This window comes from Pipistrellus hanaki (assembly GCF_964339955.1).
Source record: "Pipistrellus hanaki genome assembly, chromosome: 20".
Taxonomy (NCBI): domain Eukaryota; kingdom Metazoa; phylum Chordata; class Mammalia; order Chiroptera; family Vespertilionidae; genus Pipistrellus; species Pipistrellus hanaki.
Window position 1 is genome coordinate 4,736,342 of NC_140522.1, and position 16,025 is coordinate 4,752,366.

The window sequence follows — 16,025 nt, forward strand, 5'->3', positions numbered from 1 at the left end:
CAGCTGGTCGATGATTCTCTCTCATCGATGTTTCTAGCTCTCTATCCCTCTCTCTTCTTCTCTGTAAAAAAAATCAATAAAATAGCCGAAACCGGTTTGGCTCAGTGGATAGAGCGTTGGCCTGCGGACTGAGGGGGTCCCGGGTTCGATTCTGGTCAAGGGCATGTACCTTGGTTGCGGGCACATCCCCGGTGGGGGGTGTGCACGAGGCAGCTGATGGATGATTCTCTCTCATCGATGTTTCTAGCTCTCTATTCCTCTCTGTGAAAAATCAATAAGACATATTTTTTTAAATCAATAAATTATATTTTTTTAAATGAAGATAATAAAATAAAATAATAAAATAAAATAAAATGCAGGATGCGAGTTCAGCCTTCAATCCTAGGAGGTGCCTGTCCCCCTTTCGGACCCGTTAGCCAGGTCAGCCGTCCCTCCCGGGAACGCCCCTCGCAGGGCCGACCCCTCCTCTCCATCCAACCCTGGAGCCCACCTGGGCCACCGTGCAACCAGCCGAGCCCGGGACACTCCCCCACGCGGGACCTCTCCCCGCAGCGGCATCCCCTCCGGGTCCCCCCAGTCCCCGGCCCTCGCACCCCGGTCCCCGCCCGGGTCCCGGCGCCCCCCATCCCGCTACCCCGCGGGCTCCCCCATCATCCCTGTCCCCGATCACGGTCCCCTCCCTCCACCGCGCGGGGGGGCCCCCCGGACGCCGCGTTCCCTACCCGGTCTCCCCTCCGCGGGGCGCGGCGGCTGCGGGGCTGGGAAGCGTCCACTGAGGACGCGGGGCCGGGCGCTCCGCTCCGGACCCCACAGGAGCCCGGCTTCCGCCTCGCGCCGGAAGCTTGGCCAACGGGGCCGGAAGTCCCGCCCTCCCGGGGCCCGGGCAGCACCTAGGTGCGTGTTCCCTGGCGCTCCTCTCTTTGCAGGCATCAGGCAGCCCTGGGCAATGGCTGCACCAGGCATCTGTCTGCCCCGCAGGATGGCTCAGACACTGGCCCTGCCCTGCAATCAAGGAGGAGGCTATTTTTTAAATAATGTATTTTGATCTCAGAGAGGAAGAGGGAGAGAGAGAGAGAGAGAGAGAGAGAAACATCAATGAGGAGAGAGAATCATTGATTGCCTGCCTCCTGCACACCCCACCTCGGGGATGGAGCCCTTTCCTGGACTCATCATACCCGTGATCTCCTGATGCATAGGTCTATGCTCAACCACTGAGCCACACTGGCTGGGCTGGAAGCTGACATTTTTAAAATTTTATTTATTTACTTACATATTTATTTATTTTATTTTAAATTTTTTTTACTTTATTGTTGCATGAGGTGGGGGGGGGAGTTGGGAAGGTAATGGGAGGATGTGGACAAATATGTAATACCTCAATCAATAAAGAAATTAAAATGAAAAAAAGAATAAAAGAGAAGGAAGCTGACATTTAAACAGAGGTTAGGCCCTGACTGGTTTGGTTCAGTGGACAGAGCGTCGGCCTGTGGACTGAAGGATCCCAGGTTAGAGTCCGGTCAAGGGCATGTACCTTGGTTGGGGGCACATCCCCAGAAGGGGGTGTGCAGGAGGTAGCTGATGGATGTTTCTCTCTCATCGATGTTTCTAACTATCTATCCCACTCCCTTCCTCTCTGTAAAAATCAATAAAATATTTAAAACATTAAAACAAAACTTTTGATATTTTGATCTATTTTTTTCTTGTAGCCAGATATATAAAACATAAAATTGACCACTTTAGACATGTTTAAGTAAGTGCCTTTGGTGGCATTAAGTCTACTCATAATGTTGAGTAACCATCACCACCATCTATCTTGGGAACTTTTTCATCTTCCAAACTGAAACTCCACACTCATTCAACAATAACTTCCCACTTCCCCCTCCCTTTAGTCTAATGTTATAGGTTTGTACATTCCACAAAGATATTGCCAACCCAGATGCAAACCCTCTTGAAATAAACATATGTATCAGGGGTCCTCAAACTTTTTAAAGTGGGGGCCAGATCACGGTCCCTCAGAGAGCTGGAGGGCCGGACTATATGAACTACTAATTCCTACTGTAACACCTCGGCTGCGCTCACTGCCCAAAAAACCTGGCGGGCCGGATCAGACTCCTCTGCGGGCCGCATGTGGCCCGCGGGCCGTAGTTTGAAGACCCCTGGAACTAAATTAGGACCTCATTCACCTCTTTTCTCCTGTGGAACCCAGATGGAAACACGGTTTCCAGAAACACATTGTTTCCCAATCAAACATTTCTCCTACACCGATGGACATTCCACATGTAAACGAGAAACACAGCAGGGAAACCTGGCATGATACTCTCTAATTGTAAGTGTTGGGTGCGTGAGTTCCCAAGGACTTGTATGCAAGCGAATAGCTTAAAACTCCAGTCCTTGACTTTCTGCAAAAACAATGAGCATCCCATGTGTCTGATTGACGCAAAAGCTTCGCTTGGTTGGAGTCTCGACGAAATCAAACTAAGCAGATATGCTCTTTCCAGAGACAGCTTCACCAGCTAAATTCCAACATGACTAGTAAAACAAGAGTTTTCCACTCAATAAAAATTCCCCTCCATGGATTGACAACCAAAATAGACACGAGCTCTCTACGCCTACCTTGAAAATCTCACAGGTAGTGAGGGAGTAATAGGATGAATTTGCAGCTCTGAGTCTCAATGACACAAACTTCTGTCCTAAGAAGAAACGAACTGTAGGCTGGGAAGGTTGAGGCCAAACTTTCCCTGTAAAAGCAATGCATACCTTAGAGGAATATGCCTTTTCTACAAAAGACCCTGGTTAGTAAGAATTAGCTTATTATATAGCATTCTCTTAAAAACTTTTTAAAAATATATTTTATTGATTTTTTTACAGAGAGGAAGGGAGAGGGATAGAGAGCTAGAAACATTGAGGTGAGAGAAACATCGATCAACTGCCTCCTGCACACCCCCCTACTGGGGATGTGCCCACAACCAAGGTACATGCCCTTAACCGGAATTGAACTTGGGACCCTTCAATCCGCAGGCCGACGCTCTATCCACTGAGCCACACCTGCTACGGTTGCTCTGCTACTTTTTCTTAAAAATGTGACACCAATGAAAGTAAAATACAAGATTAGCTTAGAAAGGGGATATCATGAAACAACTAGAAAGTAGAATCACACCCACATTTTTAAAGCTGTGATTTCTCTACGATCTTCAAGGGGAAAAACAGCCCTGCCTTCCAGTTCACAGCAGATCTAATTGCCCCTGGGAAGGGTGTAACTCTGTAAACTGAGCGGTAACCAGCCACCTTTGGCTCAAGTTCACTATCATCTTGAATAGCTTATATCCCTTTATCCATGTAATTACACTTAGACTTGTCAGATCACTTAGGGGTATTTTTTATTTCAAAAATTGTGATCGTTGAACCTTTGATATTTAGGCCACTAACAATTTTGAATGCCACAGAAACAAGACTTCTGAGAGAGAGCATACACACACACACACACACACACACACACACACATACGTGTGTGTGTGTGTGTACGTGGTTTGGTACTATCTGTGGTTTCAGGCATCCACTGATAGTTTTAGAATGAATCTCCTTTGGATAAGGAGGGGACTGCTGCATACCGTATGTTTCTAAAGTCTTTGAAATGTATGGCTCAATGCTGGTCAGTTCATTCAGGGGCAAAGATTGTGAGACTAGTCTCTAGAAAACAATACTAACCCGGCCAGTGTGGCTCAGTGGTTGAGCATAGACCTATGAACCAGGAGGTCACGGTTTGATTCCTGGTCAGGACACATGCCCTGGTTGTAGGCTTGATCCCCAATAGAGGATGTGTAGGAGGCAGCCGATCTATGATTCTCTCTCATCATGGATGTTTCTATCTCTTTCTTTCTCTCCCACCCTCTCTGAAATCAACAAAAATATATTTTGTTGTAAAAAGAAAGAAAAGAAAACAACCCTCGAAATCTCTCATCACCTTAGGCTTTCTGCAAGGGTCTACAGAGAGAAAGACTCAGACCTTTCTTATTTTACTAGAGGAATGCCAACTCTACTTTTTCTAAAGCTCCATTTTTCTATTGTCAAAGCAGACTTTGAATTAGTCCTTTCTTTAGAAAAATGTAATGCGTAGTTTATACTTCCTTCTTCGTGCCCACACCTTCACCACATCATACTTCTTCTTTAAAAAAAAAAAAAAGAAGAAGATGAGGAAGAAGGAAACATGATCAGAATAAGAAAATCAAATAGTGTTTGTGGCCGAAACCGGTTTGGCTCAGTGGATAGAGCTTCGGCCTGCAGACTGAAAGGTCCCAGGTTCGATTCCGGTCAAGGGCATGTACCTTGGTTGCGGGCACATCCCCAGTGGGGGTGTGTGCAAGAGGTAGCTGATCAATGATTCTCTCTCATTGATGTTTCTGACTCTCTGTCCCTCTCTCTTCCTCTCTGTAAAAAATCAATAAGATATATTTTTTTAAAAATAGTATTTGTGAAGTATCCTTGGTGCCACAGGTTAGGAGAGTGCAGTCACGCGATGACTCAGGTGGTTGAAGTATGATGGAGTTACACTCATTCTCATGTAGAACAGATCTCAAAAAGAACTTAATGGTGCCATTATAATTACTGCGGATTAAAATCAATGTGGGATGATGATTGTCCATTAATTTGGCAGTGACAGTTTAAGTGCATGAGCACTCTTACGAAGATATTTTTACATTTCTATATGGAAATATAAGTATCGGGAATAGGGTACTTTAAAAGGCACTGTTAAAGCTTTCTTGATACTATCTATTGTAAGCCGTCCAACCACTATTTCAATTGCTTTGAATCTAAAAGAATCCCTGAGTAGGAGAGTAGGTGGAAAGGAAGAACAATAAGTAGAAAGTAAAGAGCCAATTTTTTTTTAATGGTATTTTTGTTATCCAACACTTCTGAGCATGTGTACATTCTTTTTTAAAAAAATATATTTTATTGATTTTTTACAAAAAGGAAGGGAGGGGGGGCAGAGAGTTAAAAACATCGATGAGAGAGAATCATCAATCTGCTGCCTCCTGCACACTCCCCACTGGGGATGTGCCCGCAACTGAGATAGATACATGCCCTTGACTGAAATCGAACCTGGGACCTTTCAGTCCACAGGATGATGCTCTATCCACTGAGCCACACCGGTTTCGGCTGCATGCGTACATTCTTACCGGAGATCACAAAAGGACCGAAGCATTACAGCATTGCCATTACCGTTATTTGTGGTCTCAGTACAGGGCCAGACTGAGGACAGCGGGGCAGCCAGCTGTGGGCCGTAACTCTGGAACCAGATGAAGGACTGGAGTCTAAATCTAGATCACAAGTGTCTCAGGCAGGAAGAGGGTGTGGGCTGATGCCTTAGGCTGCAAGGACCCTGGGGCTGCTCCAGATTCCCTATAAAGGAGGGGTGACGCCCTGGCAGTGATCTGGTTAGAGCAGGGCAAGGAGCTTCTCCTGAAGCTGTTTCCAAAGCAAACCTGTATTTTTTCTTAAACTTATAAAAAGTGCTGGCCCATGCCCTGGCCGGTGTGGCTCAGTGGCTGGAGCACTGGCCTGCGGACTCAAGGGTCCCAAGTTTGATTTCAGTCAGAGGCATGTGCCTTGGTTGCGGGCACATCGCCAGTGGAGAGTGTGCAGGAAGCAGCTGATCGATGTTTCTAACTCTCTATCCCTTTCCCTTCCTCTCTGTAAAAAATCAATAAAATATATATATATATATATATATATATATATATATATATATATATATATATATTTTTTTTTTTTTTTTTTTTTAAAGAGCTGGCCCAGCTCTGACCAGTGTGACTCCGTGGTTGGATGTCCCGTGCACCAAAAAGTTGCAGGCCTTATTCCTGGTCAGGCCACATGCCTGGGTTATGGGTTCAATCCCTGGTTGGCACACATGCAGGAGACAGCCATTGGATGTGTTGCTCTCACATTGATGTTTCTCTCTCTCTCTCTCTTTCCCTCTCTCTCTCTCTCTCTCTCTCTCTCTCTCCCCTCCCTCTTTCCCTCACCCTTCCTCTCTCTGTAAAAATCAATTAAATAATAATAATAATATAACCTATCTGCCTTGCCCCTCACAGCATTAAAAAACGAGTCCTGGCCCTCCTGCACATATTTGGGGTGGCTTGAGGAAGGCTGACGGAGCTGTATGATGTGGGGGTGGCCCCTAAGTCCCTCTCTGGAGCTCCTACTAATGATGCTTTCCTGCTTCTCCCACCTCCCATTCTTCTCTCAGAAATAACTTCCCAGACGCCCCCTCCAGACCCCCCTCCCCATCCTCACTGGAGCCAGGCAGTAATTCCTATCCATCCTCATTGCCCAACCTCTACCACCTGCCCTTCCATGAGCCTCATGTCCTCTCTGCCGGAAGTCCCGGCACACCACGTCTGGGAGCAGAGTGGCCTCCGTGGAGCTCATTTGTCATTCTTTCCTCGGGGCACCTTAGGACTCTTCATTAAGACCGTTTAATGAGTCCAATTTATTTCAGAGTGGGTTTCGTTACCGTCCTCCATCATGATAAAAGTGGCTCCCACGCGTTGATTAGCTTCAATTTGCCCACGCTTCCAAGGGCTTTGCACGTGTCTGCTCCTTTAGTCCACACAATAACTGGGAACTGGTTTTGCCTAGTCCTGGGCTGTGTAATAATGATATCATACAGTATGTACTCTTTTGAGTAGTTTTTTTTTTTTTTTTTTTTTTTTTTTTTTTTTTTTTTAACTCAGCAGGTGAACTACCTTAGGAGATTTTCAATGTGGGAAATGTTAGGGTCTCCTAAGGAGGAATGCAGGAATTATGGGAAATACAATGGATAATTCTTTTTTTAAAAAAATATTTTTAATTGATTTCCTACAAAGAGAAAGAGAGAGGGATAGAGAGTTAGAAACATCGATGAGAGAGAAGCATCGATCAGCAGCCTCCTGCACACCCCCTACTGGGAATGTGCCCGCAACCAAGGTACATGCCCTTGACCGGAATCAAACCCGGGACCCTTCAGTCCGCAGGCCGATGCTCTATCCACTGAGCCAAACCGATTTCGGCCAATGGATAATTCTTAAAATCAAATAGAGAAATCTTGGTAGCTCTACAATATATATATATATATATATATTAGTATACTAATATAAAACTATATATTAGTATTCTGGAGCCGGAGAAAGGTGAACACCACGTTATCTTAACAAATAGCTACACCTAGTGACCAGCGCCAAACACAACACGGAGTTTTCAGCGCGTCCTCACAGCGGTCAGGCCTGTGAGGGAGGGAGGCTGTAGCCACGGGGCAGTTCTGCTGGTGGGAGTGCCAAGGACCACTCCTATTTGGATGGCTCTTAATAATCCACAGAACACCCTCCTCTCCCTGATCTCCTTTGGGAACTGAGATCAAGCTTGCTGAGGCCTCGGCAGAGAAGAGGGTCTGGGCTGTGGGCGTGGTTGGATGCCCTTGGCTCCGGGTCTCAAAAATGGCCCATGAAATCAAGTGGCTCTTCTCCCCCTCCCCCGCTCCTTCAGGCTCCACTGGGTCTGTACCTATGACATCCCTCCTCCCTGCGGCCAGAGACGCTGTATCTGTGTGTTCAGGTTGTGCCCTCTACATGCATCGGGCTAACGGGCCAACGGAAGCAGAAGAGCAGCCTCCACATACCAGGCCACGCTCTGTGGGCGGCATCCTTCCGAGGGCTGTCTTATCCTCGTTCACACCAAGGCCCTGAAGGTGGGGAGGCCCTCCGGCGACCCCTGCATCTTTGGAAGTTCGAGACCTTCGTGGCCAGCGGTTCCTGAAGGTCAGGCGTGGTCCAGCACATCAGAATCTCTTGGGTCACTTGCATCAAGAGACCCTTGGACCGCCCTAACCGGTGTGGCTCAGTGGATAGAGCAATGGCCTGTGGACTCAAGGGTCCCTGGTTCGATTCCAGTCAAGGGCATGTACCTTGGCTTGTGGGCACATCCCCAGTGGGGGGTTGGGGGGGATTCGGGAGGCAACTGATGATGTTTCTCTCTCATCAATGTTTCTAGCCCTCTCTCTCCCTCTCCCTCTCTGTTAAAAAATCAATAAAATATATTTTTAAAGAAAGAGAGGCCCTTGGACCTTTGATTAAAACCTTGGAATGTAGAGATGGGAGAATGTGTTTTTAGCAAGTTTAAAAAATTTGGCTCGGCCGAAACCGGTTTGGCTCAGTGAATAGAGCGTTAGCCTGTGGACGAAGGGTCCTGGGTTAGATTCCAGTCAAGGGCATGGACCTTGGTTGCGGGCACATCCCCGGTAGGGAGTGTGCAGAAGGCGGCTGATCAATGATTCTCTCTCGCCGATGTTTCTAACTCTCTCTCTCTCTCTTCCTCGCTGTAAAAAAAAAATCAATAAAAATATATATATATTTTTAAATGTGGCTCTCCAAAGAAATGTCAATCGTTGTCCTATTGATATTTGGCTCCGTTGACTAAATAGTTTGCCCCCCCACTGGTCTGTACTGATGGCCTCCTCACTTCTGCATCTTCGAGCTCCCGAGTACACAGATCTTGGAACCCCGTTTGGAAGTTACAAAAGCCTCCTTCTTCCAAACCAAAAGGCACGTGCCCGGAGACGCAGAAACTGCTTTCTGCACGCTCTGCAGGGTTCTGCAGCTTTCCCGTGATTTATAGAAACAACCTTGACAACACACACAGGAGTCATTTCATTTATGCCTGAGGTGTCACCGTTCTTGGGGTTTTGGTTCTGAGCGACCTGTCACAACCCCGGAGTTCTCATCCCAGGCGCTCGCGATGGATGCCGCCTCAAATAATTCACAGCACAGCTCCGTCGTCCGCTGCCACAACAGTCCTCCCTCCGGACAGTCCTCCCTCCGGACAGTCCTCCCTCCGGAGACCTGTGAGATGTGCTCGCAGGCCACGGCATTGGGGCCCGGGAAACGCAGAGAGGGCGTCCTTTGAGAGGAGAGGAGGAACGTGATTTATAGCCGGGGATGGAATCCAGGACACGGGGGATGGCGGGATTAGGGGAGGAAAGCTATCTGCTTAAACATGTCCCCTCTGAGCTTCCACAGCTGCCAGCATGACACACACCATCCAGGGGAGTGATTACCCAGGGAAACCTGGTCTGATCGCAGACCTCTCCGTCTCCGCATCCTCTGCCGACTGTTTGCTTTATGAGCTCGTCTGACAAGGTCCCTGAGGACACACAGCGGATGATCCCTTCTCTTAGCAGGGTTTTATCACCCATAATTCACCCCGCATATGCCCCTGGGATGGAGACCGCTGTACATCTCAGTGCAATGAAATAGATCAGTGTTCCTCCAACTTTTTAGCCTTGACCCAGAGAAAGAAAAGCAATTGTGCATATCCAGAGTACGCACTTCGCTATATAACCGTGCCTTGTGTGTTCTTCAGCACTGCAAATCAGAGCTGACATCACCTGCACGCGGGTTGAATGGAAGTTCATATTTGGAATCACAGAGCTGTGAGTCATGGGAGGCGCCGAGACCATGGAGTCCCACCTCCTGGTTCTCCAAAATGACCAGGAGGGCCCGGCTGGCGTGGCTCAGTGGTTGAGGGTCTACCTATGAACCATGAGGTCACGGTTTGATTTCTGATCAGGGCACATGCCGGGGTTGCTGACTTGATCTCCAGTGGGGGGCGTGCAGGAGGCAGCCAGTCAATGATTGACTCTGTCTGATCATTGATGTTTCTCTCTCCCCCCCACTCCCTTTCTTTCTGAAATCAATAAAATATATTTAAAATATATATATTTTATTGATTTTTTTTTTTTTACAGAGAGGAAGGGAGAGGGATAGAGAGCCAGAAACATCAATGAGAGAGAAACATCCATCAGTGCCTCCTGCACAACCCCTACTGGGGATGTGCCTGCAACCAAGGCACATGCCCTTGGCCGGAATCAAACCCGGGACCCTTCAGTCCACAGGCTGACGCTCTATCCACTGAGCCACACTGGTTTCGACAATAAAAATATATTGAAAACAAAGCACGCGCACACACACACAAAACCCAAAAAGACCAGGCGACCCCAGAGGGCAGAGAGTGTCTTTTGAAGCTTTGTGTCTCCGGGGCCCAGTTGACAGCCTGGCAGTCATCACTCAGCTCACATTCAGTGGAAGGAGAGAAGGGAGGAGGGGTGTGAGGGAGGAGGGGTGGGAGGGAGGAAGCAGGAAAAGCAGGCTTAGCGCTGTAAACCGATATTTCCAAGGCTGACCTCAACAGCCCAGTTCTCCGCGTTCCCAGTCCTCCGGCTCTGCCTCCGCCAGATCGTGCCAGATTGTTCGCATTCACATGACTGATGTTGTCCAAAAAATGCCATCCATTCTCTGGACACCGATGGCAATTCCGCCCTGAGAGCAGTTGCTACTCTTTGCTGCAGCTGTTGCCTCCGCGTACCTGAATGCCAGCGCGCCAGCTGTCTGGATGGAGAGGCCTCGTTTGCAGGGGAACAAGACAAAAATCCTTCGCTGCCTTCATTCCAGTGGGAATTTAATTTAATTAGCGCCCGATGTACACAGTGCCCTCCTGACAGCTGTGTTTGCAGAGCATCATGGAAGCAAGAAATTACCAGCCATTGAAACGGGCTTCAAAGCCGGTTTATCTGCCTGCTCCATCTCCCCAGCCTCCAGCTCTGGGGATGTCTGTGCGTTCATTGCACGCTGCACGGCGGTAAATAAGGCTCCTGTAGGTGCACCAGGACCTGTGGGGTGTGGAGTGCGGGCTTGTTCCAGCGCCTTCTGAAGTTGAATCTGAAAATGAGGCTTTGGAGGTTGGATCAAAGGACAGGTGTGTGTGTTTTAATGGGTTTCAAGGAGTTTATGAAGGATCTCAGAGGAGAGGATCTTACCACGTGGGCCAAAGGAGCAATCGCGGTGGCAACAGCGTTTGGGGCCCGCACAGCGCTATCTGCTCAGGAAGGGAGGGCGGAGGCTGTGAGGGACTATCCACTGGTACCTATTCGTGAGAACCTGGAGCTGTACTGGGGGAACCAAGGGACTGGTTGTGGGATCTTTCCCATTTACACTAATAAAAGAAGCCAATTTGGCTTAGTGGTAGAGCGTCGGTCTGCGGACTGAAAGGTCCTAGGTTCGATTCTGGTCAAGGGCATGTACATTGGTTGCGGGCACATCCCCAGTGGGGGGTGTGCAGGAGGCAGCTGGTCGATGTTTCTCTCTCATTGACGTTTCTAGCTCTCTATCTCTCTCCCTTCCTCTCTGTAAAAAAATCAATAAAAATATATTTAAAAAAAAAAAAAGAGTACCATGCTAATTGACCATACCTTCACGATGCCCACCAGCCAATCAGGAGTTAGTATGCAAATTATCCCAACAAAGATGGCAGGTTAATTTGCATGCAAGGGTGCCCAGCGGCAGGGGCTAGGACACTTGTGTCATCACCAAGGCGATGACATAGGTGTTCCATACCACCCCAGCCACTCAGGGCCTCTGGGCAGCGTGGGAAGGCAGAAAGGCGGCTCAAGCTAGAGTGAAGGTGGTGCCCACAGCCAGGGGAAGGAAGCCCATTCTTGCACAAATCTTTGTGCATCGGGCTTCTAGTGTTTTATATTCTCCAGTGTCTGAAGAGAATTGTTCAATGAGTGAACAAATGAATGGGTTAGGGTTAGGGTTATGGTTAGGGTTAGGGTTAAAAATCAGGACTTTTTTTTTAAATTCCGCAGGATGCAGGGCAAATTGTTAAAAATCGGGACTGTCCCACCAAAAAGCAGGATGTCTGGTCACCTTACCCTAATATCCTGCCAGTTTCCAGCTTGGCTGTAGGAATGGCAGTGCCATTAAGAAAAGAAAGAAGAGCCGAAACCGGTTTGGCTCAGTGGATAGAATGTCGGCCTGCGGACTGAAAGGTCCCAGGTTTGATTCCGGTCAAGGGCATGCACCTTGGCTGCGGACACATCCCCGGTAGGGGGTGTGCAGGAGGCAGCTGATGGATGTTTCTCTCTCATGGATGTTTCTAACCCTCTATCCCTCTCTCTTCCTCTCTGTAAAAATCAATAAAATATATTTTTAAAAAAGAAAGAAAGAAAGAAAGAAAGAAAGAAAGAAAGAAAGAAGATCCTAAAGAAGATGTGGATAAAATAAACCACAAAAACGGTTCCCCCTTTCACGTGTCATTTATACGTGATATATGCCCATTTTCTTAGTACTATTCCAGCCTGATGGAATAAGGATATTAGAACTAGGAGACGTTTTATCTGTTGCATTGTTTCTCAAAGGAAGCTCCGTGGATTTGCTGCTTACTGAAATGCTCAGCGCACAAGCGACTCGATAAGCAAATGCGTTGGAAATTCCTGAATATATTAGCTCTGCCCTTTGGAGCTTAACAATGCGCATTAGCATATTAAACACCTGGCAGAGTCCCGCAGCCGGGAAACGATTGTCCTTTTGTATAACTGAGCTCCTCCAAAAAAAATTAAATTTCTCAGGCCATTTTGAAATATGAAAGTGAATGCTATTCAGGACAGATGTGGGGGAAAGTTCATTTCGTCCAAACCCCTCGTTCCATAGACCAGAAAGTGGAGTCCAGGGACATTGAATGGCTTTTCCAAGGTCACAGAACTCTCCGGTGGCCGAGCCAGGACTAGAATCTCATGTTCCCAGCTCCTTGTTCAGTGCTCTTCCTACTTCTGCAGGCGGCTTGTGTATCTTTTTTTTTTTTTTTTTTTTTTTTAAATAAATATATTTTATTGATTTTTTTACAGAGAGGAAGGGAGAGAGATAGGGAATTAGAAACATAGATGAGAAAGAATCATTGATCAGCTGCCTTTTGCGCACCTCCTACTGGGGATGTGCCCGCAACCAAGGTACGTGCCCTTGACTGGAATTGAACCTAGGACCTTTCAGTCCGCAGACTGTCGCTCTATCCACTGAGCCAAACCGGTTATGGCGGCTTGTGTATCTTTCTTAAACGAGAACCAGCCGGAGGGTGGAAGACTCCATTTGTCCTGCATAGTAAGTCCTCACTCAGTGTCACAGACAGATTTTTGGAATTGGCCATGTGAAGAGAAAGAAGCATACCAAAGCCAACGTGATCTCAGGAAGACTGATAGAAGCAAGGGTGACATTCCTACAGGATGTTTCTGGTCACAAAAAAACATCACCAGGTTTCTAAATAAAACCCAAAACACTCCCCTGATTAAGCATTGGGATATCAATCATTCATACACTGAGTGGCCAGATGATGATCATCTCTGAACGCATCATCATCATCTGGCCACTCTGTGTGCATCCTATAGAATAGGGGTGTTGAACTCAATCAGAGAAGGGGCCAAAATCTAAAATCCAGCCTAAATCGCGGGCCGAATGGTTTACTGAACAGTCATAAACTGACAATGTCATAAACTGACAGCGGAGTGCAGTGATGACAGCGCGGTGCGGGCCACATTGCAAGGCCTGGCGTGCTGGATTTGGCCCGCGGGCCTTGTGTTTGACACATGTGCTATAGAATAAAAGGCTAATATGCAAATTGTCCCCTTGTTCAACCAGCAGGCAGGTCAGCCAACTGCCCATGTCCCCTCCCCCTGGCCAGGCTGGCCAGACCCCACCCATGCACAAATTCATGCACAAGGGCCTCTACACACACACACACACACACACACACACACACACACTGTGAGTGGCCGATTATTATGCGTTCAGAGATCATCATCATCTGGCCACTCACTGTACATTTCAGAAAGATTAAATTCAGAATGATAAAGCCAGGTCCATGCCTCCTTATCTCCAACATACATGAAACCATACCAGGAAGATTTTCTCCCAAGAGCCTTCCCCATCTTCCCCTCTTTCGTCTGAAAATCCGACCACGGTGCTTGCTGGCTCTTGGCAAACCCGCCTAAGGTGCCTGAGAACAGAAATGGTTCATAAGGTGGGTCCTGTGAACCCTGATTCTCTCTTGCGGCCGGAGGCAGTGCCCTTTGGCAGAGGAGAGAAACTTCCACAGGAGTAATGAAAGGGCATCTTCACCAACAAGCCTGCAGGGATGAGAAGACACAAACAGCTCCTGGCAGCTACTCATTCAAGGGAAGACATTCAAGTGATTTATAGACGGAGGGGAAGGGCGGGTGCCCATGGGTGGCGGCCAAAGAGCTTCTCTCATCCCTTCAGCCTTTTCGAATTTCCACTGCAAACGTTGAGGCTTGGGTGACCTCATCGTTAGAAAGAAAAATAATAAGATTAACTTCAGTCCACCTCCATTCCACACAACGAAAGGTGGCGATAACCTAGAACAGTGGTCGGCAAACCGCGGCTCGAGAGCCGCATGCGGCTCTTTTGCCCCTTGAGTGTGGCTCTTCCACAAAAATACCACGGCCTGGGCGAGTCTATGTGGAAGAAGTGGCGTCAGAAGAAGTTCACGTTTAAACAATGTGGCTCTCCAAAGAAATGTTGATGGTTGTGCTGTTGATATTTGGCTCTGTGGACCGATGAGTTTGCCAACCACAGGCCTAAAACATCAAGGACCAGAAGGTCATTTAAATTGAGTTTCTTGATTCAAGGCTTTTTGCTCCATCGTGTGCTTAATTGGGGATATTTGGGGCTTGGCAAAGAGTTGGGGGTGTAAATATATATATAGCATATTTTATTGATTTTTTACAGAGAGGAAGGGAGAGGGATAGCTAGAAACATCGATGAGAGAGAAACATCGACCAGCTGCCTCCTGCACACCCCCTACTGAAGATGTGCCTGCAACCAAGGTACATGCCCTTGACGGGAATCGAACCCGGGACCCTTCAGTCTGCAGGCTGATGTTCTAACCACTGAGCCAAACCGGTTTCGACTGGGGGTGCAAATATTGCTGGGAGAGGAAGCCAGTTGCCCCTTTCCGGATGTATCATTGGATCTTGGAAGCTTCCAGATAGAGCTAGGCAATCCCTTTCCCCCACATGTTGTTGAGCATCCGTAACTATACCGAAGGCAGAGATGCCTCCTGGAAGGAAAAGGACTAGGACCATGGCTCCTTCTCCCAGTCGGATAGACAGGGATGAAGACCAAGGTGAGTTGGAAGGAAGAATAACGGGGACCTACCGTGAAAGAGGGGGTGGGGTCTGGACTGGCGACACGAATGATGCCACCGTCTGGGCTGTTGCTGGGGAGTGCTGGTTCTGGTTCTGAGCTTGGCTAATGGTTGAATCCCTTCCTACTGAGTTAATTTGGAATTATGGTTGGGCTTCGGAAAATTGGCTTCAGATCTGTGAGCAAAAGAGTTACCAGAGAGTTGGATTTCCTGGAAACCTAATTTTGTTTGGAGGGGTCACTGGTGTTTCCTGGTACCCTGAAGACCCACCTGGGTGGATCAGCCAGTGGAAAACATGGTGGCCCTCTGACTTGTCTTCGTATCAGAATCATCTGGAGGTCTTTAAAAAATTTCCAAGGCCCAGCCAGTGTGGCTCAGTGGTTGAGTGTCGACCCATGAACCAAGAAGTAGTGTGTTCCATTCCCGGTCAGGGCACATGCCCGGGTTGCAGGATCGATCCCCAGTAGGGGGTGTGCAGGAGGCAGCCTTCTCAATGGTGTTTCCCTATTCTTTTCCCTCTCTCTCTCCAGTCAATAAAATATATATTTAAAACAAACAAACAACACACATCCGAGGCCAGACCACATCTCAGACCACAATCTCAAGGGGTGGGGCGGGGGCATTGGTTATTTTTGAAGCTGCCGAGGGGATTCCTGTGTGCAAGCAAGTTTGGGGACTAGTATCCTAAGGAGAGTGGAAGATATAACTTAAAAACTGAAATAGATTTGTGATACAGGACTTACTTTTTTAAAAAGAGGGTTTTTTTTTTTTTTTTTCTTTCTGAGCCTGCTTCCCCCACCTTTCCCCAAGCTCAAAATCTTACATATGTAGTTTATGAAAAAGGCCTAAAGGTCTCATAGCCTGACACCTCCCCAAACCAGCTCACATTTCCAAAATATACACATTTCCAAACGGAATGAAGCGCTCTGGACCCCAGACACCTGCCTCACCCCATTATCTTACAAATGGCCGCTGTTCTACGTGATAATGATGTACATTAAGGA

At 47.7% G+C, this 16,025-nt stretch overlaps 1 protein-coding gene across 1 annotated transcript in view; it reads right to left on the minus strand.

Annotated features, from left to right (window-relative positions):
• The window catches only part of DISP1 (dispatched RND transporter family member 1), a 104,255-nt gene extending 103,415 nt beyond the window's left edge, over positions 1-840 (minus strand). The window contains exon 1 of the mRNA XM_084868844.1: positions 723-840. The gene's annotated coding sequence lies outside the window, so the exon portion shown is untranslated. The remainder of the gene's footprint in view (positions 1-722) is intronic.
• Positions 841-16,025: the final 15,185 nt, after the last annotated feature.